The 18650-nt window shown below is 42.6% G+C and overlaps 1 pseudogene; it reads left to right on the top strand.

Annotated features, from left to right (window-relative positions):
* Window positions 1–1155: 1155 nt before the first annotated feature.
* Window positions 1156–18650, top strand: part of LOC113914456 — a 35394-nt pseudogene continuing 17899 nt past the window's right edge.

Raw genomic sequence — 18650 nt, 5'->3', positions numbered from 1 at the left:
AGAAATTTACCCAAAGAATACAAAAATACTGATTTGAAGGGGCACATGCACCCCCACGTTTATAGCAACATTATCAACAATAGCCAAATTATGGAAAGAGCCCAAATGCCCATCAACTGATGAATGAATAAAGACGTTATGGTATATATATATGTATATCTATATATATATATAGAAAGACAGAGAGAGAGCTATGATATATATACATATGTTGGAATTAATGGAACATTATTCAATCATCAAAAAAATAAAATCTTGCCATTTGCAATGACATGGATAGAGCTACAGTGTATTATGCTAAGCAAAATAAGTCAGTCAGAGAAAGAGAGATACCATATGATTTCACTCATATGTGGAATTTAAGAAACAAAACAGATGAACATGGGGGAAAAAAGAGGTAAACCATAAAACAAACTCTTAATAGACAGCAAATTGAGGGTTGCTGGAGGGGAGGTGGGCAAGGGGTTGGATTAAATGGGTGATGGGTATTAAGGAGGGCACTTGTGATGAGCACTAGGTGTTGTATGTAAGTGATGAATCACTAAATTCTACACCTGAAACTAATATTACACTATATGTTATAGTGTTATAGAATTTAAATAAAAACTTGAAACAAAAAAGTAATTAACCCCAAATAATAAAGTTAAATCAATTTTGCATTCCTGGGATAAACCCACTTTGTCAAGATGCATTATCCTTTTTATATATTATTGGATTAAATTTGATAAAATTATAGGGGCACCTGGGTGACTCAGTTGGTTAAGTATCTGACTCTTGATTTCGGCTCAGGTCATGATCTCAGGGTCATGAGATCAAGACCTGTGTCGGGCTCCATGCTCAGCACAGAGTCTGCTTGTCCCTCTCTCTCTGTTCCTCCCCCTGCGCTCTCTCTCTCTCTCATAAATAAATAAAATCTATAAAAAATAATAATAATAATTGAATGTCCTACTCTGAAGTCACAGTCTAACTTGGTGTCTTAAAAGACGTTTTAAAAGCTATTGTCGGTCATCAGGAGGCCTAGGGCTACAGCAGACCCAGGAACTGATGAGCTGAATAGACAAAGCACAGTCCCTCTCCTCCGCCTGCATGGAAAGACAGAAAACAGATTGAGGGAGCAGGAGGCCTCAGCCCAGCTGTTTCTGCTAGGTCCTGCCCATGGTCTTCAGTGACCTCCTGCAGCAGGTGGGAGGTGTCGGCCGCTTCCAGAAGACATATTTGCACAATTTTTTACAGAATTTCACTGCTGCCATCCCCACTCACCACTGCCGCCCACCTGCAAACGCCAACCTCAACAAAGGAAGACAGGCAGGGGCAGCCCAGGTCCTGCCTCCCTTTCACTGTCCCCCAACAGGGACTGCTTTTTCCCAACAGCACAGGGGCCACAGAGCCCTGCACCAACGGCTGGATCTATGACAACAGTACCTTCCCTTCTACCATCATGACTGAGGTGAGGATACCTGGGCCCCCTTGTCCCCCCTCCAGCCCCTGTGTCTCCATCTTACCATCCCCACACACAGACACAGACACTGTGTGACCCTAACCTGAGTTTGTCTAAATGTGGGAAAGCACTGGAGCTGTGAAGACCTTTGCCTAAAATGGAGGTGAGAGAACTGTGGTTGGAGTTGCAGACTTTCTGGTACAAGAGATTATGGAATCCCTCACAGGAAGCTACTCTCTGCCCCTCTGCCTTCACCAGGGAGAAACACTACTCAGGGAATCTAATATTCTGCTTTGGTTTCCCTGGGGAAGTGGACAATTCACACTTCCCTAGGAGGTGATAGAGAAGAAGAGAGAAAGGAGGTGTGCAGGTGGTGGAGGGCAAAGGGAATATTCCTGAGCAGGAAATATGGGGGCTTAGAGTCCCAGAGACAAAACAGTTTTCTGACTTCATCTAGATAGAGTTTTCAGCAGCTGAGACCAGGCTGCTAAGTGGTTCATCCAGCTGAATTCTGCACTCCGTATCTGTCACATCCATCATGCTCTTAACATCTGTTCTAGTCAATTGTCTTTTGGTTGAGAGGAAGAGAAGATCTCTTGAATCGGCTCATGGGAAAAAGGGGTATTACTGTAAGGATACATAGATTTGGAGGTGCCTGGGTGGTTCAGTCATTAAGCATCTGCCTTCGGCTCGGGTCATGATCCCAGGTTCCTGGGATCGAGCCCCACATCGGGCTCCCTGCTCAGCGGAAAGCCTGCTTCTTCCTCTCCCACTCCCCTTGCTTGTGTTCCCTCTCTGGCTGTCTCTCTCTCTCTGTCAAATAAATAAATAAAATCTTTAAAAAAAATTTTTTTAAACGGATACATAGATTTTAGGGAATCCAGGGATGGGAAACAATGTGTGTTCAGCCTTGTGGAAGCTGGAACCAGGATTTGGAGTACCAGAGGCATCTCTATACACTCACTCTCTCCTTCTCAGCCCATTTTGTCTGCATGTTCATCTTGTAAGATGTCCACCAGTCCCAGATCTGCTCCATTATCTCTCAGATTTAGGGCCCACTACCAACCAGAATGTTTCTGTGTATCTTAATCCAAGTTCTTAGAAAAGGCTCCGATTGGCTCAGTGCAATGACACTGATGAACCTCCCCTTACCCTGCAACTGGCTCAGGTGTCCACCCTTCATCTAATCATCATGCCAAGGCACAATACAGTGGAATTATGTAACCCACTGCTTATTAGTCAGGGATTTGCAGAGAAAATGCCCTAAGAAAGGGCTAGAGTAAGGCATAGTCCCCAAACTTGCCTAATGCAGGATCTGCCTGCACTAATCAAAATTAAGCCATACTCCCACTACAGACCCAAGACACAGAAACAGAAGGTGCCTAAGCATGGCTAGTCCTCCTTCCTCTGAGGTAAGCAGGCATTATATGCCATCCCCCCCACCAGGCATAGTTGGGGGGATTTTCTTCATTATTTGCCAGCCTCAACCCAAGTTCTAAGACATCCTTGTCCACCCATCTTAATTTATATGTTATGGGGAAGCAATTCTGCTTCCCCATTTCCCTTCTTAAAACTCTACGTTCTGCTTTCCAAGGTTGACAATACTCCAGGATCTATCAACCTAGCTTTTGCTTTTCTGTTCAAAAGAGCAGGCAGTTGTTTGGGTTTTTTAAGATTTTATTTATTTGAGAGAGACAGTGAGTGAGAGAGAGAGAGAGAGAGCACGAGAAGCAGACTCTCCCACTGAGCAGGGAGCCCAACACGGGGCTCCATGTCAGGACCCTGGGATGATGACCTGAGCCAAAGGCAGACACTTAACCACCACCCAGGTGCCCCAAGAGCAGGCAATTTGACCCAAAGCTCATATTTCTTGCCATGTAGGACAAAGAATCTGGGTAAGTGAGCACCTTGGATTTCCTTCAAAATGGAGACTTGGTAGTAATGTATCATGTTTTGTTTCAATGGCTGACAAAGTCAGATGCACATAGTTCTCCCATTCCCTGAGATGTATGGAGATTCCAAGGATAATCCATCATCCACCACCACACATGAGCATGAGGCACTAAAAGTCCTATTTCATTAGCACAGCCAGGATACCTCTTCCTTGAGCCAATAATGTAAAAGACTGTGCCTGCACCAGAGAACATTTCATTAGGATAATAGGCAGCTTACATGTATAACCCAATGTGAAGCTGGACCTTCTGAGTTGTGAAGCAAATGAAATGGCTCGCAAGTTAACAGGGGCTGTTTAAGCAAGATGCCTAATTTTAGTGAAGACACCCCACCCAAGCCACATGCTGTATCTGGTAGGCACAATAGCACAGGTCACCTGAGAGAAACAAGGCCCAGCTTGCCCCTTGGAATGACCCAACAACCCAAAGGGATGCTTCAGCACTCTGAATGCAAAGCAAAAGATAAATAAGTATAACAAGAAAACAATGCTGGATATGGGTGTATGGGTTATAATAAAATCCTGCCTGAGCTCTTCTCCTTGTTTTCTTCTCAATTAAAATGTCCTGAGCAATAACTAGCAGCTTCCATCTGAACTATATTAGTCAGAATCCTTTTTCACAAATGGCTGCAATTTAATTCAAGCTAATTTGAGTAGTAAAAGAGTGTATAAAATCTCCCACAACAAAACCACAAGTTAGGCAGAGATGTAGCTGGCTCTAGGGACAACAGTAACCAATACCATGGATGTCATCAGGATCCTTGCAGGCTTTCATCTGTGCTTCTCTTTGCATGCTGGGCATGTCCACTGTGCATAGGACCCTTCACAAGGTGTTCACTGACCCTTCTGGTATCAATCCTAATGACTTCCTCACCAGTGAGAAAAAGGGCTTCTGTTTCTCAGCTCTGACTTCAAAAAAATTCTAGGAAAGGGGCGCCTGGGTGGCTCAGTCATTAGGCATCTGCCTTCGGATCTGGTCATGATCCCGGGGTCATGGGATCGAGTCCCACATCGGGCTCCCTGCTCCATGGGAAGCCTATTTCTCCCTCTCCCTCTCCCACTCCCCCTGCTTGTGTTCCCTCTCTCACTGTGTCTCTCTCTGTCAAATAAATAAATAAAATCTTTAAAAATAATAATAATAAAATAAAATTAGAAATTAAAAAAATAAAAAAATTCTAGGAAAGACTTATTGGCTGGCTTGAGTCATGTTCCTACCCTTGGTCCAATGACTGTAGGGCAGGGAGGGCATGAGTTATTATGAATGACCCAGCCTGAGTCTCCTTGTTCACTCCTACTCTGCAGATGTGAACAGCCACCACTTTACCTTTCTATTTCCTGGTTGTACTGCCTTTTGTTTTCTCTTTTTCTCTTTTTCTTTCTCCTGAGGCCAGTCTCATAGCATCTGTCATTTATCATAGCCTCTCTCAAGTTAGCAGGGCAGAGCAGTCCTAGGTAGCAAATCTCTTAGTCAAGCTCAAACCCAACACTGTTTATTCCAAGATATTGTTAGTGGTAGTGAAGTATACATGAAGATAGGGAAGTATACATGAAGATAGGGAAGTATACGTGAAGATAGTGAAGTATACATGAAGATAGGGAAATACACATGAAGATAGGGAAGTATACATGAAGATAGGGAAGTATACATGAAGATAGGGAAGTATACGTGAAGATAGTGAAGTATATATGAAGATAGGGAAATACACATGAAGATAGGGAAGTATACATGAAGATAGGGAAGTATACATGTAAGATAGTGAAGTATACATGAAGATAGGGAAGTATACATGTAAGACAGTGAAGTATACATGAAGATAGGGAAATACACGTGAAGATAGGGAAGTATACGTGAAGACAAGGAAGTATACGTGAAGATAGTGAAGTATGCATGAAGATAGTGAAGTATGCATGAAGATAGGGAAGTATATGTGAAAATAGGGAAGTATACGTGAAGATAGTGAAGTATACGTGAAGATAGTGAAGTATACGTGAAGATAATGAAGTATGCGTGAAGATAGGGAAGTATACGTGAAGATGATAGTGAAGTATACATGAAGATAGTGAAGTATGCGTGAAGATAGGGAAGTATGTGTGAAGATAGGGAAGTATGCGTGAAGATAGGGAAGTATACGTGAAAATAGGGAAGTATACGTGAAGATAGTGAAGTATGCGTGAAGATAGGGAAGTATGCGTGAAGATAGGGAAGTATACGTGAAGATAGGGAAGTATGCGTGAAGATAGTGAAGTATGCGTGAAGATAGGGAAGTATACCTGAAGATAGGGAAGTATACATGAAGATAAGGAAGTATACATGAAGATAGGGCAATACACATGAAGATAGGGAAGTATACATGAAGATAGGGAAGTATACATGCAGCCCACAGTGCCACAGAGCACACAGCAATATCTGGTATCTGGGGTTTTAGGAGCACATGAAAAGAACACAGATGGCAAAAGCCAATACTAACCCTCGGATGGTGTAAGGCCCACGAAACTGTTGCTTTCACAGATGACAAGCACCTTAGAGCAGACCAGAGGCAGAGAGATTTTTTTCTGAGTATTCTGTATTCATGGATCAATTTCTAATCTGGACTACATATAGATTTCATCACTAAACTGCATACAGATCTTGTTCTCTTTGCACTCCTCTGACTTCTTACCTCTTTCCTACATCCTCTTGTTTCTTATCCCTCCATTCCTTAGCTCCTATTTATAATATCCTTAACCCACTCACTACAGTGTGTCCCACATGACTCTCCACAGTCATATTCCATTCACGTATTTCCATTAAAGTATTGTTAAAATTAAGTCCCAGCCTGACACAGCGCATAATCTTTTTCAAATTAAAGCTATATCAGACAACACATAGAATTATAGAATAGCAGTTATTTGAATAAAACAGCAATAAAGTCCATTGCTCTTTGGAGAAAGTATTCAGGGGCTGACATCCCAAATTCTACAACATGTGAATGTGTGTATCTATGGTAAAAGTCCTACATAATAATTATAGTCACAAACAAGGATTTCTCTCCAACCAAATCAAAATTATCAAGTAACTACACTTGAAAGATGAATTCATCTGCATATTATTAACCCATCTAGGGGGAATTCCCTAATTGTCCTGGTCATTCCAGCCCTTTTTCATTTTTTTGTTAACAAAAGAAATGAGTTTTAAGGGGCGCCTGGGTGGCTCAGTTGGTTAAGCGACTGCCTTCGGCTCAGGTCATGATCCTGGAGTCCCGGGATCGAGTCCCACATCGGGATCCCTGCTCAGCGGGGAGTCTGCTTCTCCCTCTGACCCTCTTCCCTCTCGTGCTCTCTATCTCTCATTCTCTCTCTCAAATAAATAAATAAAATCTTTAAAAAAAAAAAAAAAAAAAAAAAAAAAAGAAATGAGTTTTAAAATCCACTCAGAAGTGTATAAAAATTAGATCTTACTCATAAAGGAAATGCCACATCTCTTTATTATTTTGACTTAATTTTAATGGCACATCTGTCAGCAATATGATTTTTCTGCAGGCTCTAGAGCTGTTTTACTCCACCTAGAATGGAAATACTTTCAAAATGACAGTGTTTTCTTCATATTCATTAAAAAGAGCAACAAAATTTAAACTATCAGTTACAGTATCCAATTGCTGTTTATTTCAGGATTGCAAATAACCACAACCCTCTCAAATTTGGTTATGGGAAGTTAATGGAAGGATGCAAGAGTGTTTCACAGAACCCAAGGTCAAGAACTCGAGCCCACCCTTTTGAGAGACTGGGATCAGGTAGCTGAAGGGAGCACTCCATCCCGATTTCTCTGGCACTGACTAAGCTCTCACCCTGACTTCTCTCTGACTAGAGTACTTCATTCTCCCCTCTCCCTGCTCCCTCTCCCACTCTCTCATATTTCAGCTCCACTTCTACATTGTGCCAAACTTGGCCCTCCCACCCTACTTTAGGTATCCTTATAAATCTTACTTCCCTGAGTCACATTTCCAAGTCTGTAATAAAAATATCCTGATTAGCTCAATCTAGCTCCTGGGCCAGGTTTCTTCAGCTATGCCCAGAGAAGGTCAGGTTCAGGAGCCCTAAAGGAGAGTGAGGGGTTAGTGCCCAGGGAAGGGGATGTAGTCTGAGCTGGCATCCCAAAAGGCAACTTTTACGTGTTTTGAAGTAATATGAATCAATCTTGCCAGGAGAAAGTGATGAGAAAGATTGTGTGGCAGGGGGAGGGAAGCACTCTCTATGTGCTGGTCCCAATTCAGGACCCCAGGAGAGGGGTAGTTGGGCTTCCCTGGGGCCAGTCCAGCTCTCCTTGACCCAGCTCTTCTTTCCTCACTGTGGGACCTTGTGTGCACACACAAGACCTTGCCCCAGTTGAGCCAATCTATTTTCATGGCAGGAATGCTAGTTGCAAGCTTGATGTTTGGGACCTTGACAGGCAGGTCCCTGCTGGATCAGGAGCAAAGGGCTCTCTAGGCTGGACATGGAAGGAAGACTGGCATCCCTGAGGATCCAGGGAGGGACACATGCCTGATCCACCCAAGTCTGACCATGTCTGGAAAGTCTGTAGGAATCACACAACAGTCCATCAGCACTTCCCATGCTTCACTTCACTTCAATGTGAAGCCAACATGAGTGGAGTGGTACTATTACCTGCATTTTGCCAATTAGAAAACTGAAGTTCAAGGATATTAAATAATATGTCCAAATTGTCTGGAAGGAACTCAAGAAAGTTGTCAGTTGTGAATTCTGAGGAGTGGAATTGGGAAGAAGAGAAGTTTTCACTTTTCATTAATATATTTTTTAACTTTTGTGATAATTTATTATTTTATGACTGTAACAAGTAAATATTTAGTGTTTACTTTTTTAAAAGAAGAAAGTACAGTCACATAGCTAGCTAGAAAGTGACAAAGCAGGACAAAAACCTAGATTCCCCGACTCAGATCTACAACTTACTGTGAGTCCATGGGAAAGTTACACAACCTCTCTTAGGCTTGGTTCTTCCATCTATAAAATGGAGGTGTTGGTCTAAAAAATAAAATTTGCAAATATTAGAAATGTCATAGCAGATCAAAGGTACTCAAAATCAGCTTTATTCTTCACAAAATATAAGCCACAGCCATATCCATTTTCCAAAGCATAAACATCGCAAAAGATTTTTTAAAAAATTAAAGATCACTATCTATTGGGAGAGGTCTGACAGGAGTCACTATAGACCAACAGCCAAAGTACCAACCACACCTCAGAGCACTGGAAGCATTCCAAGCCTTGGAAATTTGTTAAAAATTAGGTTTCTAGCTTACCTTACAGGACATGACTGGGACTCATCATCCAAGTTGTTTTAAACACACCACTATGATTCTGATGAGAGGGTGTGGGCCCCTCCACCAAGGCGCTTGGGGATGTGTCAGGACCCTGGACAGCGGCAACACAACAAGCCTCCCAATACTCAGGGCCCTAAGATGCCAGCCCTCACCTTATCATTCCCCACTTTCCATCTCAGCACCCACCTCATGTCACATCTGGGCAACCTCACATGCATTTTTAGATTCCCAGGGCACCAAGGGCAAGACATCCAGGGAAACGGGCCAGAGAAGGAAGCAATGTGCTCTCTGTACATGTTTCCTCTCCCCACCACAGGCTGGGCTCCCCGAAGGTGCTGATCTGGACCCATCTGCAGTTAGTGGTGTCTTCTGCCTTCACACCCAACTTCCCAGCCTACTGTGCTTGCCGCTTCCTCTCAGGCATGGCTGTGAATGGCATCAGCAGCAACTCTCTGATGTTGAGTGAGAAGGGCCCTGGGAGGGCCAATCTCCTGGGGACTCCTGAGTCACAGGGTTTCAGTGGACCAGAAGACCTGACAAATTCAGACCTCAGCTCCTTCCCTGAGTGAAAACAGAGTCCACCTTTCCCAGCATCCCTGCCTATCAGGGCCTTTCCTGGAGTAGGCTGAGCCCAAAGCAGAAGGAAACTAAGATTACAGCCTCTTTGGAAGTTCTGATCATTTGGGGCTGGAATCCATCCCAGATATTTAGGGATCCCTGACATAATGAACTAAGTAAAGACTTGATAGAGATTAGGTGGGGTTCCTTAAAGAGGCCAATCAAACTGTGAGCCTTTAATTCAACATTCATTTACTGAACACAATTTTTTTCTTTCAGATTTTATTTATTTATTTGACACAGAGAATGAGAGAGAGAGCACAAGCAAGAGAAGCAGCAGACAGAGGGAGAAGCAGGGAGCCTGATGCAGGGCTCAATCCTGAGCCGAAGGCAGAAACTTTACCAACTGAGCCACCCAGGCACCCAACTGGAAACCATTTCAAAAGGAATTTTGTGTCAGACCCTAAACTGGGGATACAAAGTGAACAAGAGGACACTATCCATGACCTCAAAGAGTTAACAGTCTACTGGGGGAGACTGCCAAGCAGTTACAAATTAGTGTGTTAAAAGCTGTGATGGGGGCCATCCTGTGTGATGTGGGAGCTCAGAAGTGGGAAAATCTCCCCAGAAGAAGTGATATCTAAGGGGCGCCTGGGTGGCTCAGTTGTTAAGCATCTGCCTTCAGCTCAGGTCATGATCCCAGGGTCCTGGGATCGAGTCCCACATCGGGCTTCCTGCTCGGCGGGAAGCCTGCTTCTCCCTCTCCCACTCCCCCTGCTTGTGTTCCCTCTCTCTCTGTCTCTCTCTCTGTCAAAAAATAAATAAAATCTTTAAAAAAGAAGAAGAAGAAGTGATATCTAAGCTCAGAATTGACTGGAAATTGAGGCAGAAAGTGAAAGGGAGTAAGGTTCTGGGGCAGAGTTCTAGACAAAAAATAGAATATACAACAGAATATACAGAGGCCAGAAAGTATGACCCATTGGAGGAAATAAAAGTGGTATAGGATGCCCCGAGGGCAGGGCTCATTCATCTCTATTTTCCAGGGCAAGCAAAGGGCATAGCACAGAGTTGCCAACCCTAATGTTTGTTGAATTAAAATGAGTTGAAGGAAGTGCAGAAGGAGTGGCTATAGGCAAAAGTGGTTTGGGGGAAGCCAGGAAATATGGATGTTTGGGTTGGGGACACCAAATTGGAGTATGCCTGGGAATTCAGAGCCTTCCAGCCCATCCCTTGCTCCACACACACGCTGAACCTTGCAATGATCAAACGACCTTTGCCTTACCCTCTGACGGGCCTGGAGGTGCAGAGTAGGACTGAGCTCAAGAGAGGAGTCCTTCTGCTCCAATGTGAGGATCCTCATAATCACCTGGAAGTGACTACCACCACCCACATGCACACATACCTACACAAACCCTGACTGATCTGAGTTCTGCTCTTCTCCCCAGGCCTGGAGTGGTTGCCCATCCGTGCCCGACCAGGTCTGAGCCTCCTAATTGGATTTGTACCTTGACTTGGCCAGTTCTTCCTGGCTGACGTGGCTTATACTGTGCCCCACTGGCACCACCTGCAGCTGTTGGTCTCTCTGCCTTTCTTTGTCCTCTCCATCTACTCCAGGTGTGTGGGGCCTGAGGGTAGGATAGAGGGTTCAGAATAAGTGAATAAGATGGGCAGAGCATCTCCTAGAACTCCCTCTCTTCCCCCCTAGTATCAAAGCAGGTGAAAGCAAAAAGAATCAATGCTCAGTTTGATAGGTGGGGAAGACCATGGCCCAGAGAGGAGTAAGACTTGTTCCAGGTCTCCCAAGAAGACAGTAGCAATCCTTAGAGTAGAACCCAGGGCTCCTAACTCCCAGGCCAGAATTCTTTCCACCTCTCTAAGGTGTCTTCCTGCTCTGCCCTGTGCCCTTCTCAGGCAACCACAACTCTTGTCAACCCAGGCTGAAGTGGTGTTCGCTCCTGCCCCCACCCACAGTTTCTTCATTGAGTCTGCCCTCTGGTACTCCTTCTCAGGGAGGTTGAATCTCACCCCAATGGCCCTGCAGAGAGTGACCCAGATCAATGGGAAGCAGGAAAAGAATGCCAAGCTGAGTGGGAGGTGAGAACCTGGGACTTTCTGTGACACCTCCCGAGGGCTCTGCCTGCCCTTACCCTCAGCCCAGAACCCAAGACATCTGGTGCTTCCCAGGGCAGGGAATGGGGATATGGGTCCCTAGGGGGAACCCAGGCCCTGAGCCTCATCTATCCAAGCAGCTGCTCCAGATGAGTCTGTGGAAGGACTTAACCAAGGGCCTAGCCCAGCCCTCAATGTTGCAGCTACTGTGTTCTTCTCATGTTCACCCCCTCTGCCTCTGCCTCATGCCACTATGGTAGGTCCATTCTTGTTCGGATAAGAGATGGAAAAACTGATAGACAGATACAGACTAAGAAAACAGGACAGGCTGAGAAGGCGAAAGGCTGAGGGAGGCCCCACAACAAGTGGAAAAGGGCACAAGTGCCCTGGAGGTTCAGAGGGTTCTACCTCTCCAGGGAAAGCTCAGCTGTCCCTCAAAATCTGAAGTTCCTTGCTCCCCTCCCAAGAGCTTTGAACTCAACCCCACTGCCCTTGGGGGAGAAAAGAAACAGCTACCCTCAGAAGCCCTAAAAGCTGTGTGTCATAGGCCCTCATATTCCCCTGAAGATGTCTGTAATCTTCTATTGCGATGCACACTGCCACATATTTAGCAGCTGAAAATAGCACACATTTATTATCTCACTTTTACTGTGGGTCAGGAGTCAGACCACAGCTTAGCTTAAGTCCCCCACTTAGGGTCTTACAAGGCTGAAACCAAGGAAACAGATGGTCTGCATTCTCATCTAGAGGCTCAACTGGTAAATAATCCACTTCCAACTAAGTTCACTCAGGTTGCTGCCCGAATTCATTCCCTTGCAGATGTAGGACCCAGGGCCCTGGCTTCTTGCTGACTGTTGGCTAGAGGTTGTCCTGAGCTTCTAGGGACAGTGTCCTCAGCTCCTTGCCATGGGGGCTTACCCAACATGGCTGCTTACTTCATCACGCCAGCAAGTAGAGTCTCAGAGTGGGTCTGCAAGCAGGGGCCACCCTAGAGCGTCTGCCACAATGTCTTCCTAAACACTGTGCAACATGTCCGTGGCAATGCAGTCATTTGCAGTTGACAAAGGTACAGCGATGACCTCACATGATTTGCATATTTCCATAATAGCTCTGAAGGAAAACTTACAGGTAATCCATGTTTATGAAGTAATATTAGGCAATAGGAATAAGCAAACACAAAAAATTTTAATGATTTCCTAACCCTATCTTTCAGAAACAACCACCATTAAACTACTGGCGTATGCCTGTCCAGACTTTTACTGTTTTTACATTGAGAAACATACAAACACACCATAATTTATATTACATGTAGTACAAAAATGCAACCATACTCTTCCTACAGCTCTAGAATCTTTTTTTTTCAATTTTTGGTATTTATTCATTTAAGTAATCTCTACACCCAACATGGGACTCGAACCCATGACCCTGAGATCAAGAGTCGCACACTCCTCTGAAAAAGCCAGCCAGACGCCCCTAGAATCGGTTTTTCCTTCACATTTCATGAACATCTTTCCATAACAATAAATGTAGACTTACACAGTTGACTCTGTATTCTCACTAAAAAACCACCTCCAAATGGGCTCTATTCTCTTTGGCTGTGCAAAGGACTGGGAGAGCAATGAAGGCAGGAGGTTTCCAAGGTGACAAGCAACTCAAGCCGACTCATAACAGACATCAGGAAAATGAGGCTCTACCTGTTTCCAGTCTAGGCTACGCCGAAGTTGTACAAGATAGGAGTGGTAGGGCAATTCATTGGCATGTGGTTTATTCATGCTAGTTGTTCCTTTGCCAGTAGCAGAAATAACAGGCAGACTCTAGAAGTTTGAGGGCACATGGGTTAGGTATATTCCTTATATCCACCACTTGAACCCTCCACCATATTACTTTATTCATGTTCTGCACACAAACACCTCCCAAACTCCATGTCTTTCTCATCTCTTCCCTTTTCTCTTCACACACACACACACACACACACACACACACACACACACACACATTAAAAAAAGCACTGTTTCTTCCTCTTTCTCATTTGCATGTCTCCAAGCATCTTGCTCCCCAACCTTTCGGGCTGTTGTTGATGGAGATTACTGTGTTGATCCAACTGTACCGACTGAATGTCTGCCCTCTCTAACCACAAAACATCACACACAAAACATTGCCAAACATGCAAGACCACTTATAAGATCTCTTATGCACGTTCACTGGCTGTATTTCCTTTCCTGGTGGTTTCTCCCTGTGTAATTACAATAAATTTACCCCCACCCTGATCAGAATTCCATATTAAAAGATTAAATAGTATCCCATAATTTTGTAATTTATATTACTAGTACGAGTGGTAAACACAAGGCTCTTTCCTGCTCTTCTTTATTATAAACAAGGTTGCCATAAGTATCCATATACAAGCATCCCAAGCATCTGTCTGATATGCCCTGGATAAAGCTTTAAAGTGTGCTCGTTAGGCCAAAGGCATGAAAATATGTAAGGCTTTTCACAGATACTGTCAACCTACTCTCTGGAAAAGTAATATTTTTCATAAGTGTATAAGATACCTTCATCCACAATGAGCACTATTGCTCTTAGAAGCAGAAAATACTATCTTGATGTTTTAATTCACATGTATTTGATTTTGGAGGAAGTTGAAACTTTCCTTCATATGATTTTGAACTATTCATAATTTCTTTTTCAAAAACTTTCTATTCATATCCCTTGCTTTTTTCTTTTTACTGACTTGTTAGAACCCTCTTTTACATTAAAGATACTAACCTATTACCATATATGACCAATATTTTTTGGATTGTAAAATCTCTTTTGAATGTATCACTTTTTAAAAATTAAGGAACTTTTAGGGTGCCTGAGTGTCTCAGTTGATTGAATGTCTGACTCTTGATTTCGACTCAGGTCATGATCTCACTGTTGTGAGATCCAGCCTCATGTCAAGCACAGTGCAGAGTCTGCTTAAGATTCTCTCTCTCCTTCTCCCTCTGCCCCTCCTCCTGCTCTCTCTCTCTCTCTGTCTCTCAAATAAATAAGTAAATATCTTTTAAAAATTAAAATTAAAGAACTTTTATTTATTTATTTATTTATTTAAATCTATCCAGTTTTTTAAAAATTCAGCTTCCATGTTTCAGATTACATTTAGGTTATTCTCCTCCTGAGTATAAACTATTCCCCTAGATTTTCTTCAAGCATGTTTATATTTGTTTAGGCTTTTATATTTTGTCATAATCCATCTGAAATATAGTTGAACATAAGTTAGGAAGTAGGATTCTATTTTTTCGCCTAGATTAGTAAATTGTCCCAAACCCACTTAATCAATATGCCAACCTTTCCTGGCTGGTGTGAAACACTACCCTTATCACATATTGTTTCTAGACTCTTCAGTCCCCTTGACTTGTCTGTCTATTCTGGTGCCAATACTATTCTGATTGATTCTTAGAGAGTGGCTCATATAAGATTGTCTTCTGCGGACAACCTCTCACTGTGCCCTTCGCCAGCCTTGTAGCAGGACACAGCACCTCATTGCATCTCTAAGGAACAAAGCGGCCCCACAAAGTGTCACTAAACATTATTGATTTTATGAATACTTCATGGAGAGATGGAAGGGATGTTTATATCATATACCACACAGCCAAAAAACTTAATAGGCATTTCTGCTTTCCCTCAAATTCATCCTTGGCTAACAACCATTGATTCTTGCCCTCTCTCTCCTGACACTTCTTCCACGTAACCTCTAAAATCTGCTACCAAGAATTTATCTCTAGTTGTAGTTTGCATACATCACCCAGCAAAGCAAAACTGCCATGAAATGAATCCTTCTTTCTTAGAATTCATCAGTTATTACTTGAACATCCCTAGGAGAAGGGGTCTCTCAAAAACACCTTCTCCCTCCACCTTCTCCCAGTGCAATCAACTATCAAAAGCAGGTCTCTTAAGACAGGGAATTGGGGGGAGTGTTGACGGGAAGACCTAAGTAAAAAACACTTTCTCCTACATAATTATACATAATTATAAAAAGTAGTCTAATATGTGATAGATAATATTCCATCTCTTATAGTTAAGAAAAGACATCCTTACCTATATCCAAAAGATAAAAAACCCACTCACAAGACTGACGTAGGCCTAAACAAAGAACAGATGTGAGAGCAGTTTGCTAGCCGCAGTTGTTATGTAGATGTGGCATGGCCATTACCCAAAGCACATCCCCTCTGCTTTTGCCCCAGGTCCACACTCTTGTTCAGCTTCTATGGTATAGTCATGAGTCTGCAAAGTTTTGGGATCAACATGTCTCTGTTCCAGGTGCTCTTTCCAACTGTGAACCTACCGTTTTATTTCCTGAGCGTTTTTTTATTTTTTTGAGAACTTTTTTATTTATTTGAGGGAGAGACAGCATGAGTGGGAGGAGGGGCAGAGGAAGAGGGGAAGCAGACTCCTCACTGAGCAGAAGCCTGATGTGGGACTCCATCCCAGGACCCTGGAATCATGACCTGAGCCAAAGGCAGAAGCTTAACGACTGAGCCACCCAGACACCCCTCCTGGGCTTTTTGGTCACCAAACGCCTGGGCCACAGGCCTACCCAATGACCTCCTTGTTGCTGTCAGGGATCTGCACTCTGGCCTGTGTGATGACACCCCTGAATGAGCATGTCCCCCATTCCTGCTCTTGTCCTGGTCCCTTTCCAGAACCAGACCCTAACCTGGCAAAAGCCAGCTACCTAGAAGAGTAGTAAAGGCCCAAGACTCCTCCAAACCTCTCCCAGTACCCTGTCATCACCTTCATTTCCTTCCAAGCCACTTACTCCTCCATGTCCCAATAGCTGCATTAGGAAAGGGCTGTGTGACTAGCTCCATGAACTGCATCCTCAGGTACACAGGGGAGCTGTATCCCACAGGAATTCAGTGAGTGGGTGTGAAGTAAGAGTCCAGGATGGGACAATCAAGCCCCAGAGCCAGGAGGCTTCCAGTCATAAAAAGCACAAAGGTCAATCGTTCATTTTTTTAAGGCAAGAAAGGAGGACAAAAACATATAAAAATTAAGACAAATTAAAGACAAAAAGTAAGATGTATCAATGATTCCAACTATATCAGTCACCAAAATAAATGTAAATAGGTTAAACCTTCCAGTTAAGAGGCAGAGACATTCCAAGTTAATTTTATTTACCACTCTATACAGTTTAAGGACCCATCTAAAATGTTAGCACATGAAAATGTTACATATAAAGAAACAGAAAGGGGCACCTAGGTGGCTCAGTCATTAAGCGTCTGCCTTCGGCTCAGGTCATGATCCCAGGGTCCTGGGATTGAGCCCCACATCAGGCTCCCTACTCAGCGGGAAGCCTGCTTCTCCCTTCCCCACTCCCCTTGCTTCTGTTCCCTCTCTCTCTGTCTCTCTCTCTGTCAAATAAATCAATAAAATCTGAAAAGAAAAAGAAAGAAACTGAACTATAGATCTAGAGTACTTACAAAGACACAAAATATTTATGAACAAGTCTATGCAGATAAATTTAAAGTTTACATGAAATTGACAAAATCCTGAAGAAAAAGATAATATAGGAAAACTAATTCTAGAATAAATTGAAAATCTAAATAGGAAATCTTAAAATCTTGTCTCAAAGAAGACACCAGGCCCAAATAATAACACAGGTGAGTTCTACCACACTTTAAAAAAAAACGATCTTCCAATACTATACCAATGCTTCCTCCAAAAAGAGAAAAAGATGAAATTATCTCAGATTCATTCTCTGAGGCAGTTGATACTGAGCCCAAAGGAGTATTGCTGTGAAATAAAGACTACAGACCAATATCACTCATAAACAGATACAAAATCCTAAATAAAATGTTAGAAAAATGTGATTAACATAACAATAAAAAAATTTTAAAAAATGTTAGAAAAATGAATCCAGTGATATATAAAAAAAAATAATACATTATGACCATGGAGAGTCAATCTCAGGAAAGCAAGGGTAGTTTAACCTGAGAAAATATATTAATGTCACCATATTAATAGATTATAACCCTAATAAAAGTAGAAAAATATTTAATAAAAATTAACATATATTAAAAATTCTTAGTAAAGCAAATAATAGAAAGAAATTTATCTTGATGTAGAACATCTACCCAAAATCCCCAGCAAAGATTATACTTAATGGTGAAACATTAGAAGCATCCCCTTTAAACTTGGGAACAAGACCAAGGTGCCTGCCTATCTCTTCCTCTAATCAGTATAATTCTGGATTGTGTGGTCAGGGCTCAGGATAAGAATAACGAATAACAGAACTAGAACTGGAAAGGAAAAATCAATACTGTTGCTATTTACAGAAGATATAATTGCCGATACAAAAGTCTGAAATTATTAGAAATAGTAAAATTTGGCAAGGTGACTGGATACAAGGTCAATAAATAAAAAATCAATTGCATTCTCCACTCTGGTAAAAAGTAGTTAGAAAGTGGGGCGCCTGGGTGGCTCAGTCATTAAGCGTCTGCCTTCAGCTCAAGTCATGATCCCAGGGTCCTGGGATCAGTCCCGCATCCGGGTCCCTGCTCCGTGGGAAGCCTGATTCTCCTTCTCCCATTCCCCCTGCTTGTGTTCCCTCTCCCACTGTGTCTCTCTCTGCCAAGTAAATAAATAAAAATCTTTAAAAAAAAAGTAGAAAGTTTAATTTTTTAATTCCTATATTGAGAAAATTTTTAAATTATACTGAAAGGTATTTTAAAAACTTAAATAAATTTTTATGTGCCTGGATCAGAAATCTCATGTCAACTCATAATTGACATAAGATAATATAAAAATGTCAGTCATTCCAATACTTATTTATAAATTCAATGCAAATCTGATCAAAATTCCAGTGGAAGGGAACCTGGCTGGCTCAGTTGGTAGAGCGTGTGACTCTTTTTTTTTTTTTTTTATGTTATGTTAGTCACCATACATTACATCATCAGTTTTTGATGTAGTGTTCCAGAGCGTGTGACTCTTGATCTCAGGGTTGTGAGTTTGAGTCCCAGGTTGGGTGTGGAGATTACTTAAAGAAAATAAAATCTTAAAAAAAAAAAATTCCAGGGACACCTGCGTGGCTCAGTCAGTTAAGTGTCTGATTCTTGATCTCAGCTTGGGTCTTGATCTCAGGGTTGTGAGTTTAAGCCCCTGGACTTGGAGTCTATTTCAAAAATTTTTTTTAATTTAATTTAATTTTTAAAAAAAAATTCCAGGGGCACCTGGGTTGCTCAGTCAGTTAAGTATCTGCCTTCAGCTCAGGTCATGATCTCGGGGTCCTGGGATTGAGCCCCAC

The sequence above is a fragment of the Zalophus californianus genome, chromosome 11, assembly GCF_009762305.2.
Source record: "Zalophus californianus isolate mZalCal1 chromosome 11, mZalCal1.pri.v2, whole genome shotgun sequence".
NCBI lineage: Eukaryota > Metazoa > Chordata > Mammalia > Carnivora > Otariidae > Zalophus > Zalophus californianus.
The sequence above is the reverse complement of the archived record's forward strand: the minus strand, read 5'-3'. Positions and strand labels throughout refer to the sequence as shown.